The following is a 14,108-nucleotide window of genomic DNA, read 5'->3' as shown; positions in this document are numbered from 1 at the left end:
AAACTTATACCTCTGTAATTTGAGCACTCACTCTTATCCTCTTTGCCTTTGTACAATGGCACCATGCACGCATTCCGCCAATCCTCAGGCACCTCACCATGAGTCATACATACATTAAATAACCTTACCAACCAGTCAATAATACAGTCACCCCTTTTTTAATCAATTCCAATGCAATACCATCCAAACCTGCTGCCTTGCCGGCTTTCATATTCCGCAAAGCTTTTACTACCTCTTCTCTGTTTACCAAATCATTTTCCCTAACCCTCTCACTTTGCACACCACCTCGACCAAAACACCCTATATCTGCCACTCTATCATCAAACACATTCAACAAACCTTCAAAATACTCACTCCATCTCCTTCTCACATCACCACTACTTGTTATCACCTCCCCATTTGCGCCCTTCACTGAAGTTCCCATTTGCTCCTTTGTCTTACGCACTTTATTTACCTCCTTCCAGAACATCTTTTTATTCTCCCTAAAATTTAATGATACTCTCTCACCCTAACTCTCATTTGCCCTCTTTTTCACCTCTTGCACCTTTCTCTTGACCTCCTGTCTCTTTCTTTTATACATCTCCCACTCAATTGCATTTTTTCCCTGCAAAAGTCGTCCAAATGTCTCTCTCTTCTCTTTCACTAATAATCTTACTTCTTCATCCCACCACTCACTACCCTTTCTAATCAACCCACCTCCCACTCTTCTCATGCCACAAGCATCTTTTGCGCAATCCATCACTGATTCCCTAAATACATCCCATTCCTCCCCCACTCCCCTTACTTCCATTGTTCTCACCTTTTCCATTCTGTACTCAGTCTCTCCTGGTACTTCCTCACACAAGTCTCCTTATCAAGCTCACTTACTCTCACCACCCTCTTCACCCCAACATTCACTCTTCTTTTCTGAAAACCCATACAAATCTTCACCTTAGCCTCCAGAAGATAATGATCTGACATTCCTCCAGTTGCACCTCTCAGCACATTAACATCCAAAAGTCTCTCTTTCGCGCGCCTGTCAATTAACACGTAATCCAATAACGCTCTCTGGCCATCTCTCCTACTTACATACGCATACTTACGTATATCTCGCTTTTTAAACCAGGTACTCCCAATCACCAGTCCTTTGTCAGCACATAAATCTACAAGCTCTTCACCATTTCCATTTACAACACTGAACACATCATGTATACCAATTATTCCCTCAACTGCCACATTACTCACCTTTGCATTCAAATCACCCATCACTATAACCCGGTCTCGTGCATCAAAACCACTAACACACTCATTCAGCTGCTCCCAAAACACTTGCCTCTCATGATCTTTCTTCTCATGCCCAGGTGCATATGCACCAATAATCACCCATCTCTCTCCATCAACTCTCAGTTTTACCCATATTAATCGAGAATTTACTTTCTTACATGTAGGTTTGCGGCAGGGGTGTGTGATGTCTCCATGGTTGTTTAATTGGTTTATGGATGGGGTTGTTAGGGAGGTGAATGCAAGAGTTTTGGAAAGAGGGGCAAGTATGAAGTCTGTTGGGGATGAGAGAGCTTGGGAAGTGAGTCAGTTGTTGTTCGCTGATGATACAGCGCTTGTGGCTGATTCATGTGAGAAACTGCAGAAGCTGGTGACTGAGTTTGGTAAAGTGTGCGAAAGAAGAAAGTTAAGAGTAAATGTGAATAAGAGCAAGGTTATTAGGTACAGTAGGGTTGAGGGTCAAGTCAATTGGGAGGTAAGTTTGAATGGAGCAAAACTGGAGAAAGTAAAGTGTTTTAGATATCTGGGAGTGGATTTGGCAGCGGATGGAACCATGGAAGCGGAGGTGAATCATAGGGTGGGGGAGGGGGCGAAAATCCTAGGAGCCTTGAAGAATGTGTGGAAGTCGAGAATATTATCTCGGAAAGCAAAAATGGGTATGTTTGAAGGAATAGTGGTTCCAACAATGTTGTATGGTTGCGAGGCGTGGGCTATGGATAGAGTTGTGCGCAGGAGGGTGAATGTGCTGGAAATGAGATGTTTGAGGACAATGAGTGGTGTGAGGTGGTTTGATCGAGTAAGTAATGTAAGGGTAAGAGAGATGAGTGGAAATAAAAAGAGCGTGGTTGAGAGAGCAGGAGAGGGTGTTTTGAAATGTTTTGGGCACATAGAGAAAATGAGTGAGGAAAGATTGACCAAGAGGATATATGTGTCGGAGGTGGAGGGAACGAGGAGAAGAGGGAGACCAAATTGGAGGTGGAAAGATGGAGTGAAAAAGATTTTGAATGATCGGGGCCTCAACATGCAGGAGGGTGAAAGGCGGGCAAGGAATAGATTGAATTGGATCGATGTGGTATCATGCGGTTGACGTGCTGTTAGTGGATTGAATCAGGGCATGTGAAGCGTCTGGGGTAAACCATGGAAAGTTTTGTGGGGCCTGGATGTGGAAAGGGAGCTGTGGTTTCGGGCATTATTGCATGACAGCTAGAGACTGAGTGTGAACGAATGGGGCCTTTGTAGTCTTTTCCTAGCGCAACCTCGCACACATGAGGGGGGAGGGGGATGTTATTCCATGTGTGGCGAGGTGGCGATGGGAATGAATAAAGGCAGACAGTGTGAATTCTGTGCATGTGTAAATATGTATGTGTCTGTGGTGTATATATATATGTGTACATTGAGATGTATGGGTATGTATATTTGCGTGTGTGGACGTGTATGTATATACATGTGTATGGGGGTGGGTTGGGCCATTTCTTTCGTCTGTTTCCTTGCGCTACCTCGCAAACGCGGGAGACAGCGACAAAGCAAAAAACAACAAAAAAAACAAATATATATATATATATATATATATATATATATATATATATTATATATATATATATTTTTTTTTTTTTTTCTTTTTTTTATTTTATACTTTGTCGCTGTCTCCCGCGTTTGCGAGGTAGCGCAAGGAAACAGACGAAAGAAATGGCCCAACCCCCCCCCCATACACATGTACACACACACGTCCACACACGCAAATATACATACCTACACAGCTTTCCATGGTTTACCCCAGACGCTTCACATGCCTTGATTCAATCCACTGACAGCACGTCAACCCCTGTATACCACATCGCTCCAATTCACTCTATTCCTTGCCCTCCTTTCACCCTCCTGCATGTTCAGGCCCCGATCACACAAAATCCTTTTCACTCCATCTTTCCACCTCCAATTTGGTCTCCCTCTTCTCCTCGTTCCCTCCACCTCCGACACATATATCCTCTTGGTCAATCTTTCCTCACTCATTCTCTCCATGTGCCCAAACCACTTCAAAACACCCTCCTCTGCTCTCTCAACCACGCTCTTTTATTTCCACACATCTCTCTTACCCTTACGTTACTTACTCGATCAAACCACCTCACACCACACATTGTCCTCAAACATCTCATTTCCAGCACATCCATCCTCCTACGCACAACTCTATCCATAGCCCACGCCTCGCAACCATACAACATTGTTGGAACTACTATTCCTTCAAACATACCCATTTTTGCTTTCCGGGATAATGTTCTCGACTTCCACACATTTTTCAAGGCTCCCAAAATTTTCGCCCCCTCCCCCACCCTATGATCCACTTCCGCTTCCATGGTTCCATCCGCTGACAGATCCACTCCCAGATATCTAAAACACTTCACTTCCTCCAGCCTCTCACCATTCAAACTCACCTCCCAATTGACTTGACCCTCAACCCTACTGTACCTAATAACCTTGCTCTTATTGACATTTACTCTTAACTTTCTTCTTCCACACACTTTACCAAACTCCGTCACCAGCTTCTGCAGTTTCTCACATGAATCCGCACCAGCGCTGTATCATCAGCGAACAACAAACTGACTCACTTCCCAAGCTCTCTCATCCCCAACAGACTTCATACTTGCCCCTCTTTCCAAAACTCTTGCATTTACCTCCCTAACAACCCCATCCATAAACAAATTAAACAACCATGGAGACATCACACACCCCTGCCGCAAACCTACATATATATATATATATATATATATTATTATTATTATTATTTTGCTTTGTCGCTGTCTCCCGCATTTGCGAGGTAGCGCAAGGAAACAGATGAAAGAAATGGCCCAACTCACCCCCATACACATGTATATACACACACGTCTACACACGCAAATATACATACCTATACATCTCAATGTACACATATATATATACACACACAGACACATACATATATACCCATGCACACAATTCACACTGTCTGCCTATATTCATTACCATCGCCACCTCGCCACACATGGAATACCATCCCCCTCCCCCCTCATGTGTGCGAGGTAGCGCTAGGAAAAGATAACAAAGGCCCCATTCGTTCACACTCAGTCTCTAGCTGTCATGCAATAATGCCCGAAACCACAGCTCCCTTTCCACATACAGGCCCCACACAACTTTCCATGGTTTACCCAAACGCTTCACATGCCCTGATTCAATCCACTGACAGCACGTCAACCCCTGTATAAACATCGATCCAATTCACTCTATTCCTTGCCCGCCTTTCACCCTCCTGCATGTTCAGGCCCCGATCGCTCAAAATCTTTTTCACTCCATCTTTCCACCTCCAATTTGGTCTCCCACTTCTCCTCGTTCCCTCCACCTCCGACACATATATCCTCTTGGTTAATCTTTCCTTACTCATTCTCTCCATGTGCCCAAACCATCTCAAAACACCCTCTTCTGCTCTCTCAACCACGCTCTTTTTATTTCCACACATCTCTCTTACCCTTACATTACTTACTCGATCAAACCACCTCACACCACACACTGTCCTCAAACATCTCATTTCCAGTACATCCACCCTCCTGCGCACAACTCTATCCATAGCCCACGCCTCGCAACCATACAACATTGTTGGAACCACTATTCCTTCAAACATACCCATTTTTGCTTTTCGAGATAATGTTCTCGACTTCCACACATTCTTCAATGCTCCCAGGATTTTCGCCCCCTCCCCCACCCTATGATTCACTTCCGCTTCCATGGTTCCATCCGCTGCCACATCCACTCCCAGATATCTAAAACACTTTACTTCCTCCAGTTTTTCTCCATTCAAACTTACCTCCCAATTGACTTGACCCTCAACCCTACTGTACCTAATAACCTTGCTCTTATTTACATTTACTCTTAACTTTCTTCTTTCACACACTTTACCAAACTCAGTCACCAGCTTCTGCAGTTTCTCACATGAATCAGCCACCAGCGCTGTATCATCAGCGAACAACAACTGACTCACTTCCCAAGCTCTCTCGTCCACAACAGACTTCATACTTGCCCCTCCTTCCAAAACTCTTGCATTCACCTCCCTAACAACCCCATCCATAAACCAATTAAACAACCATGAAGACATCACACACCCCTGCCGCAAACCTACATTTACTGAGAACCAATCACTTTCCTCTCTTCCTACACGTACACATGCCTTACATCCTCGATAAAAACTTTTCACTGCTTCTAACAACTTGCCTCCCACACCATATATTCTTAATACCTTCCACAGAGCATCTCTATCAACTCTATCATATGCCTTCTCCAGATCCATAAATGCTACATACAAATCCATTTGCTTTTCTAAGTATTTCTCACATACATTCTTCAAAGCAAACACCTGATCCACACATCCTCTACCACTTCTGAAACCACACTGCTCTTCCCCAATCTGATACTCTGTACATGCCTTCACCCTCTCAATCAATACCCTCCCATATAATTTACCAGGAATACTCAACAAACTTATACCTCTGTAATTTGAGCACTCACTCTTATCCCCTTTGCCTTTGTACAATGGCACTATGCACGCATTCCGCCAATCCTCAGGCACCTCACCATGAGTCATACATACATTAAATAACCTTACCAACCAGTCAACAATACAGTCACCCCCTTTTTTAATAAATTCCACTGCAATACCATCCAAACCTGCTGCCTTGCCGGCTTTCATCTTCCGCAAAGCTTTTACTAACTCTTCTCTGTTTACCAAATCATTTTCCCTAACCCTTTAACTTTGCACACCACTTCGACCAAGACACCCTAAATCTGCCACTCTATCATCAAACACATTCAACAAACCTTCAAAATACTCACTCCATCTCCTTCTCACATCACCACTACTTGTTATCACCTCCCCATTAGCCCCTTCACTGAAGTTCCCATTTGCTCCCTTGCCTTACGCACTTTATTTACCTCCTTCCAAAACATCTTTTTATTCTCCCTGAAATTTAAAGATACTCTCTCATCCCAACTCTCATTTGCCCTCTTCTTCACCTCTTGCACCTTTCTCTTGACCTCCTGCCTCTTTCTTTTATACCTCTCCCACTGATTTGCATTTTTTCCCTGCAAAAATCGTTCAAATGCCTCTCTCTTCTCTTTCACTAATAATCTTACTTCTTAATTCCACCACTCACTACCTTTTCTAATCAACCCATATCCCACGATTCTCATGCCACAAGCATCTTTTGCGCAAGCCATCACTGCTTCCCTAAATACATCCCAAATACATATATATATTAACTTTCTAATAGGGGAAACAGAAGAAGGAGTCACGCGGGGAGTGCTCATCCTCCTCGAAGGCTCACATTGGGGTGTCTAAATGTGTGTGGATGTAACCAAGATGAGAAAAAAGGAGAGATAGATAGTATGTTTGAGGAAAGAAACCTGGGTGTTTTGGCTCTGAGTGAAACGAAGCTCAAGGGTAAAGGGGAAGAGTGGTTTAAGAATGTCTTGGGAGTAAAGTCAGGGGTAAGTGAGAGGACAAGAGCAAGGGAAGGAGTGGCAGTACTCCTGAAACAGGAGTGGTGGGAGTATGTGATAGAGTGTAAGAAAGTAAACTCTAGACTGATATGGGTAAAACTGAAAGTTGATGGAGAGAGATGGGTGATTATTGGTGCATATGCACCTGGGCATGAGAAGAAAGATCATGAGAGGCAAGTGTTTTGGGAGCAGCTGAATGAGTGTGTTAGTGGTTTTGATGCACGAGACCGGGTTATAGTGATGGGTGATTTGAATGCAAAGGTGAGTAATGTGGCAGTTGAGGGAATAATTGGTACACATGGGTTGTTCAGTGTTGTAAATGGAAATGGTGAAGAGCTTGTAGATTTATGTGCTGAAAATGGAGTGTTGATTGGGAATACCTGGTTTAAAAAGAGAGATATACATAAGTATACGTATGTAATGAGGAGAGATGGCCAGAGAGCGTTATTGGATTATGTGTTAATTGATACGCGCACGAAAGAGAGACTTTTGGATGTTAATGTGCTGATAGGTGCAACTGGAGGGATGTCTGATCATTATCTTGTGGAGGCGAAGGTGAAGATTTGTAGAGCTTTTCAGAAAAGAAGAGAGAATGTTGAGGTGCAGAGAATGGTGAGGGTAAGTGAGCTTAGGAATGAGACTTGTGTGAGGAAGTACCAGGAGAGACTGAGTACAGAATAGAAAAAGGTGAGAACAAAGGAGGTAAGGGGAGTGGGGGAGGAATGGGATGTATTTAGGGAAGCAGTGATGGCTTGCGCAAAAGATGCTTGTGGCATGAGAAGCGTGGGAGGTGGGCAGATTAGAAAGGGTAGTGAGTGGTGGGATGAAGAAGTAAGATTATTAATGAAAGAGAAGAGAGAGGCATGTGGACGATTTTTGCAAGGAAATAATGCTAATGAGTGGGAGATGTATAAAAGAAAGAGGCAGGAGGTCAAGAGAAAAGTGCAAGAGGTGAAAAAGAGGGCAAATGAGAGTTGGGGTGAGAGAGTATCATTAAATTTTAGGGAGAATAAAAAGATGTTTTGGAAGGAGGTAAATAAAGTGAGTAAGACAAGGGAGCAAATGGGAACTTCAGTGAAGGGGGCTAATGGGGAGGTGATAACAAGTAGTGGTGATGTGAGAAGTAGATGGAGTGAGTATCTTGAAGGTTTGTTGAATGTGTTTGATGATAGAGTGGCAGATGTAGGGTGTTTTGATCGAGGTGGTGTGCAAAGTGAGAGGGTTAAGGAAAATGATTTGGTAAACAGAGAAGAGGTAGTAGAAGCATTGCGGAAGATGAAAGCCGGCAAGGCAGTGGGTCTGGATGGTATTGCGGTGGAATTTATTAAAAAAGGGGGTGACTGTATTGTTGACTGGTTGGTAAGGTTATTTAATGTATGTATGATTCATGGTAAGGTGCCTGAGGATTGGCGGAATGCTTGCATAGTGCTATTGTACAAAGGCAAAGGGGATAAGAGTGAGTGCTCAAATTACAGAGGTATAAGTTTGTTGAGTATTCCTGGTAAATTTTATGGGAGGATATTGATTGAGAGTGTAAAGGCATGTACAGAGCATCAGATTGGGGAAGAGCAGTGTGGTTTCAGAAGTGGTAGAGGATGTGTGGATCAGGTGTTTGCTTTGAAGAATGTATGTGAGAAATACTTAGAAAAGCAAATGGATTTGTATGTAGCATTTATGGATCTGGAGAAGGCATATGATAGAGTTGATAGAGATGCTATGTGGAAGGTATCAAGAATATATGGTGTGGGAGGCAAGCTGTTAGAAGCAGTGAAAAGATTTTATCGAGGATGTAAGGCATGTGTACGGGTAGGAAGAGAGGAAAGTGATTGGTTCTCAGTAAATGTAGGTTTGCGGCAGGGGTGTGTGATGTCTCCATGGTTGTTTAATTTGTTTATGGATGGGGTTGTTAGGGAGGTGAATGCAAGAGTTTTGGAAAGAGGGGCAAGTATGCAGTCTGTTGTGGATGAGAGAGCTTGGGAAGTGAGTCAGTTGTTGTTCGCTGATGATACAGCGCTGGTGGCTGATTCATGTGAGAAACTGCAGAAGCTGGTGACTGAGTTTGGTAAAGTGTGTGAAAGAAGAAAGTTAAGAGTAAATGTGAATAAGAGCAAGGTTATTAGGTACAGTAGGGTTGAATGGCAAGTCAATTGGGAGGTAAGTTTGAATGGAGAAAAACTGGAGGAAGTGAAGTGTTTTAGATATCTGGGAGTGGATTTGGCAGCGGATGGAACCATGGAAGCGGAAGTGAATCATAGGGTGGGGGAGGGGGCGAAGGTTCTGGGAGCCTTGAAAAATGTGTGGAAGTCGAGAACATTATCTCGGAAAGAAAAAATGGGTATGTTTGAAGGAATAGTGGTTCCAACAATGTTGTATTGCTGCGAGGCGTGGGCTATGGATAGAGTTGTGCGGAGGAGGGTGGATGTGCTGGAAATGAGATGTTTGAGGACAATATGTGGTGTGAGGTGGTTTGATCGAGTAAGTAATAATAGGGTAAGAGAGATGTGTGGTAACAAAAAGAGTGTGGTTGGTTGAGAGAGCAGAAAAGGGTGTTTTGAAATGGCTTTGTCACATGGATAGAATGAGTGAGGAAAGATTGATCAAGAGGATATATGTGTCAGAGGTGGAGGGAACGAGAAGTGGGAGACCAAATTGGAGGTGGAAAGATAGAGTGAAAAAGATTTTGAGTGATCGGGGCCTGAATATGCAGGAGGGTGAAAGGCGGGCAAGGAACAGAGTGAATTGGAACGATGTGGTATACCGGGGTCGACGTGCTGTCAATGGATTGAACCAGGGCATGTGAAGCGTCTGGGGTAAACCATGGAAAGTTCTGTGGGGCCTGGATGTGGAAAGGGAGCTGTGGTTTAGGTGAATTATTACATGACAGCTAGAGACTGAGTGTGAACGAATGGGGCCTTTGGTGTCTTTTCCTAGCGCTACCTCGCACACATGAGGGGGGAGGGGGTTGTTATTCCATGTGTGGCGAGGTGGCGATGGAACAAATAAAGGCAGACAGTATGAATTATGTACATGTATATATATATATATATATAATATATATATATATATATATATATATATATATATATATATATATATATTATATAAACAAATTGTTGTTGTTAGGGGTTGTTAGGGAGGTAAATGCAAGAGTTTTGGAAAGAGGGGCAAGTATGAAGTCTGTTGGGATGAGAGAGCTTGGGAAGTGAGTCAGTTGTTGTTCGCTGATGATACAGCGCTGGTGGCTGATTTATGTGAGAAACTGCAGAAGCTGGTGACTGAGTTTGGTAAAGTGTGTGGAAGAAGAAAGTTAAGAGTAAATGTGAATAAGAGCAAGGTTATTAGGTACAGTAGGGTTGAGGGTCAAGTCAATTGGGAGGTGAGTTTGAATGGAGAAAAACTGGAGGAAGTGAAGTGTTTTAGATATCTGGGAGTGGATCTGGCAGCGGATGGAACCATGGAAGCGGAAGTGGATCATAGGGTGGGGGAGGGGGCGAAAATTCTGGGGGCCTTGAAAAATGTGTGGAAGTCGAGAACATTATCTCGGAAAGCAAAAATGGGTATGTTTGAAGGAATAGTGGTTCCAACAATGTTGTATGGTTGCGAGGCGTGGGCTATGGATAGAGTTGTGCGCAGGAGGATGGATGTGCTGGAAATGAGATGTTTGAGGACAATGCGTGGTGTGAGGTGGTTTGATCGAGTGAGTAACGTAAGGGTAAAAGAGATGTGTGGAAATAAAAAGAGCGTGGTTGAGAGAGCAGAAGAGGGTGTTTTGAAGTTGTTTGGGCACATGGAGAGAATGAGTGAGGAAAGATTGACCAAGAGGATATATGTGTCGGAGGTGGAGGGAACGAGGAGAAGAGGGAGACCAAATTGGAGGTGGAAAGATGGAGTGAAAAAGATTTTGTGTGATCGGGGCCTGAACATGCAGGAGGGTGAAAGGAGGGCAAGGAATAGAGTGAATTGGAGCGATGTGGTATATTGGGGTTGACGTGCTGTCAGTGGATTGAATCAAGGCATGTGAAGCGTCTGGGGTAAACCATGGAAAGCTGTGTAGGTATGTATATTTGCGTCTGTGGACGTATGTATATACATGTGTATGGGGGGGGGGGGGTTGGGCCATTTCTTTCGCTGTTTCCTTGCGCTACCTCGCAAACGCGGGAGACAGCGACAAAGTATAAAAATATATTATAATATATCATATATTATATATATATTATTATATATATATATATATATATGTCTGTGTGTGTGGTATATTATGTCTACATTGAGATGTATAGTATGTATATTGCGTGTGTGGACGTGTATGTATATACATGTGTATGTGGGCGGTTGGGCCATCTTTCGTCTGTTTCCTATGTGCTACCTCGCTAAGCGGGAGACAGCGACAAAGGAAAATAAAATAAAAAATAAATAAATAAATGAATTAATTTATATATTATATTATATATATAATATATAATTTATTATTATATATATATATCCATATTGTATTATCGCCATCATAATCGCTGTTTCCCGCGCCAGCGAGTTAGCGCCAGATAAGACGATTAGCCCATCCACTCTTATACAAATATGCATAATGCTTTTTCATGCGTTTTTCTCGGCAAAGTTGATTTCGTCTGGCGAGATCAACGTCTCCACTCACACACGACCCTCACATACAAGCTGCTCCCGTTGCACCCGATCACTAATCATTCCCGAGGCATCTTCATCTAAGATGTCCCCCAAACCTGATCAGGTCTTTTACTGCATATGTCCATCTGATTTATCTCTCGGCCTCTTATCTTTTACCGCACTCTTGTGTGGCTTCTTATCAGCCTATCATCTAATATCATTTCAGCCTAACAGTACAACCCTTGATACTTCATCCAAGCGTCATGTTGATTAATATCTATTTTTTTTTCTAAATCACGTACCTCACTTGGTGCGCACTATCTTCTTTTTCCAACAAACTTGACGTATATGGATCTGGATTTCGCATCCATACGGCAGAGCTGGGACAGGTACTGCCTCATGCTAGCGTACTACACACTCTAAGCATATTTTCACTTCTTGTCTACTTGCCAGAGCTTGTGGTGCACCTCCAATTTTTCCGTTTCCACTCCCAATTTTACTACCGTTATCCTGAACGACGTCAAACCCCCACACACCTACAAATACATTTATAGTTTTCTATTTTCTGTTTTGTAAATAACTTTAAAACTAAATCCCAATTTTATGCTCGTTCCTAAAGTAACTGTATATCTAAAAATTATAAAACTATTTTTCCTTGGAGGATTAGATTATTTTTAATCGTACGTCCGGCAGCGCGGAAGCGTCCCTTGAAACAGTGTGTCCCAAGCGTAAACAAGTTATTAAACTTTCCAATAACTTCCATATGTAATTTACCGCCAGCGTGCTGGTTTTACTAATATTCATCGGTGGCCTCCATTGTTGTTTCTGCGCTGTGTCCGACTGCGTTAGCCATATTCAGAAATATGAATAACGTTTCTCTAGGGTTATTTCAAAGACCCTATCTTTGTTTTGTCAGTAATAAGAACCCAGAATAGGAATAGACGAAATTTAGATATATAAGAACAAGACAGATGTAGAAATTCACTGTCAGATCTCAATAATACTTTAAACTAAGGTTTAAATTTTAAATAATTCAGGTAAAACAAAAAATTCAACATTGGTCAATTAAATACAAAACATTAAATATAAAATTCACTAACTTTCCACCCAGCAGAGGTTTGTGTGACTTAACATGCAAGTTACAGTCGAGTCTTACTGGTACAGATCAGATATTAACTTGGTGGTCTACCTGTATGTAAGATCTGAGTCAAATATTATATGAAGACTTAACTACGAGTTTCTATATTTCCATCTTCCTCTTAAATGTCTATAATTTGTCTATTTCCCGGGGATATACACACATGAGGGCTTAACACCTTGAGCATGACGGTCTCTACCTGCAGAAAGACGGCTTAGCTTTCACTGTAATTGCCAGACGACCATACCCTGAGGTCGTACTGTCCTGCCAAGGGTCGTGTTGTTATACTCCAAGATTTCAAGATATCTGCTGCACAGGACAACGCTAACGGGCGCCAGGCTCAGCGCTCGGGTTGGGCTGCCAGACACCGCCATGATTCAGGCAGCCAAAGACCGATCTTCAGCCGCTTTCCATTATAACCGACCACTGGAAGACAGAACATTGGTCTTCTAGCAGCCATTTTATAAACATGTAATGGTCTTCTGTCATTCTTTGTCTCTCCACGAATCATGTTCAAAATAATGCTGTAAAAACGCCTTTTGATAACAGTGGTGTGATTACCCTCACACTCAAGATTCATATCTTGCTTGATCCAGCTGTAGTCTCTTTTTTTCAGTGTTCCTGTAATTTTCATATTTCTAACTTGTCATCATCCCTTGAGCACGGAGGCACGACCCTTGATCACGGCCTGAACTCGAGGGTCAACTCACAACAAGACCAGGCCGTTCATCTCAAGGGTCGTACAGTCGTGCTGCGGGATGGCGCCGTAGTGTGTAGTGATCGTACCGTTGTGATCGAGGACTAAATATGTACTTTCAACAGAATATCAAATTCTTTGCCCCCAGAACACGGCATGGACCGTATCGGTCAGTGTTGTATGTCTGTTTAGCACTCTGCCATAGTCCTCAAATGTTGTCTGCTTCTTGTACACCTTCGATCCAGATCAATAATAAATGACAGGTCACTTCATTATGAAGACTTTCATTACACACTGAGCACTGCGTGCTAAAGGCTCCATTTTCCTCTGGAACATTATTGGTCGACTCATGCATGCAAGGACACCATAGGTCATGACCTGAGCACGCCAGGGGGTCATGACCAGATGGGCTATAGGTCACGACCTAAAGAGAAACTGAAGGCTCATGACCTGAAGACTACCTGAAGGTTCATGAAGACAAACTAAGGGGTCGTGACCTGATGATGGACTAGAGGTCAATGACCTGAAGACAGACTATAATGTCATGATCTCAAAGACTGATTCATCACTGTGGAACACTGGTATCACTGTCTGGCAACAGTGACATGAGTCTGGTGAGAAGGGTAGGATAGTTGCTCTGGCATCACTGTCTGGTGATTGTGGCACGAAAGCCTAATGGCGTGACAGTCTGGTAACAGTGGTATGACAATCTTGTAACACTGACGTGACTGTGGTAACGGTTGTGTAAAGGTCTTGTAACAGAGATCTTGTAACAGTGACATAACAACATGGTAACAATGGTATAGCAACCTTGTACAGTGGCAAGTCTGTCTAGTAACAGTGGAATAACAACCTTGTAACAGTGGTATAACAACCTTG

This window comes from Panulirus ornatus, chromosome 19, assembly GCF_036320965.1.
Source record: "Panulirus ornatus isolate Po-2019 chromosome 19, ASM3632096v1, whole genome shotgun sequence".
Taxonomy (NCBI): domain Eukaryota; kingdom Metazoa; phylum Arthropoda; class Malacostraca; order Decapoda; family Palinuridae; genus Panulirus; species Panulirus ornatus.
This window is presented reverse-complemented; position numbering follows the sequence as displayed.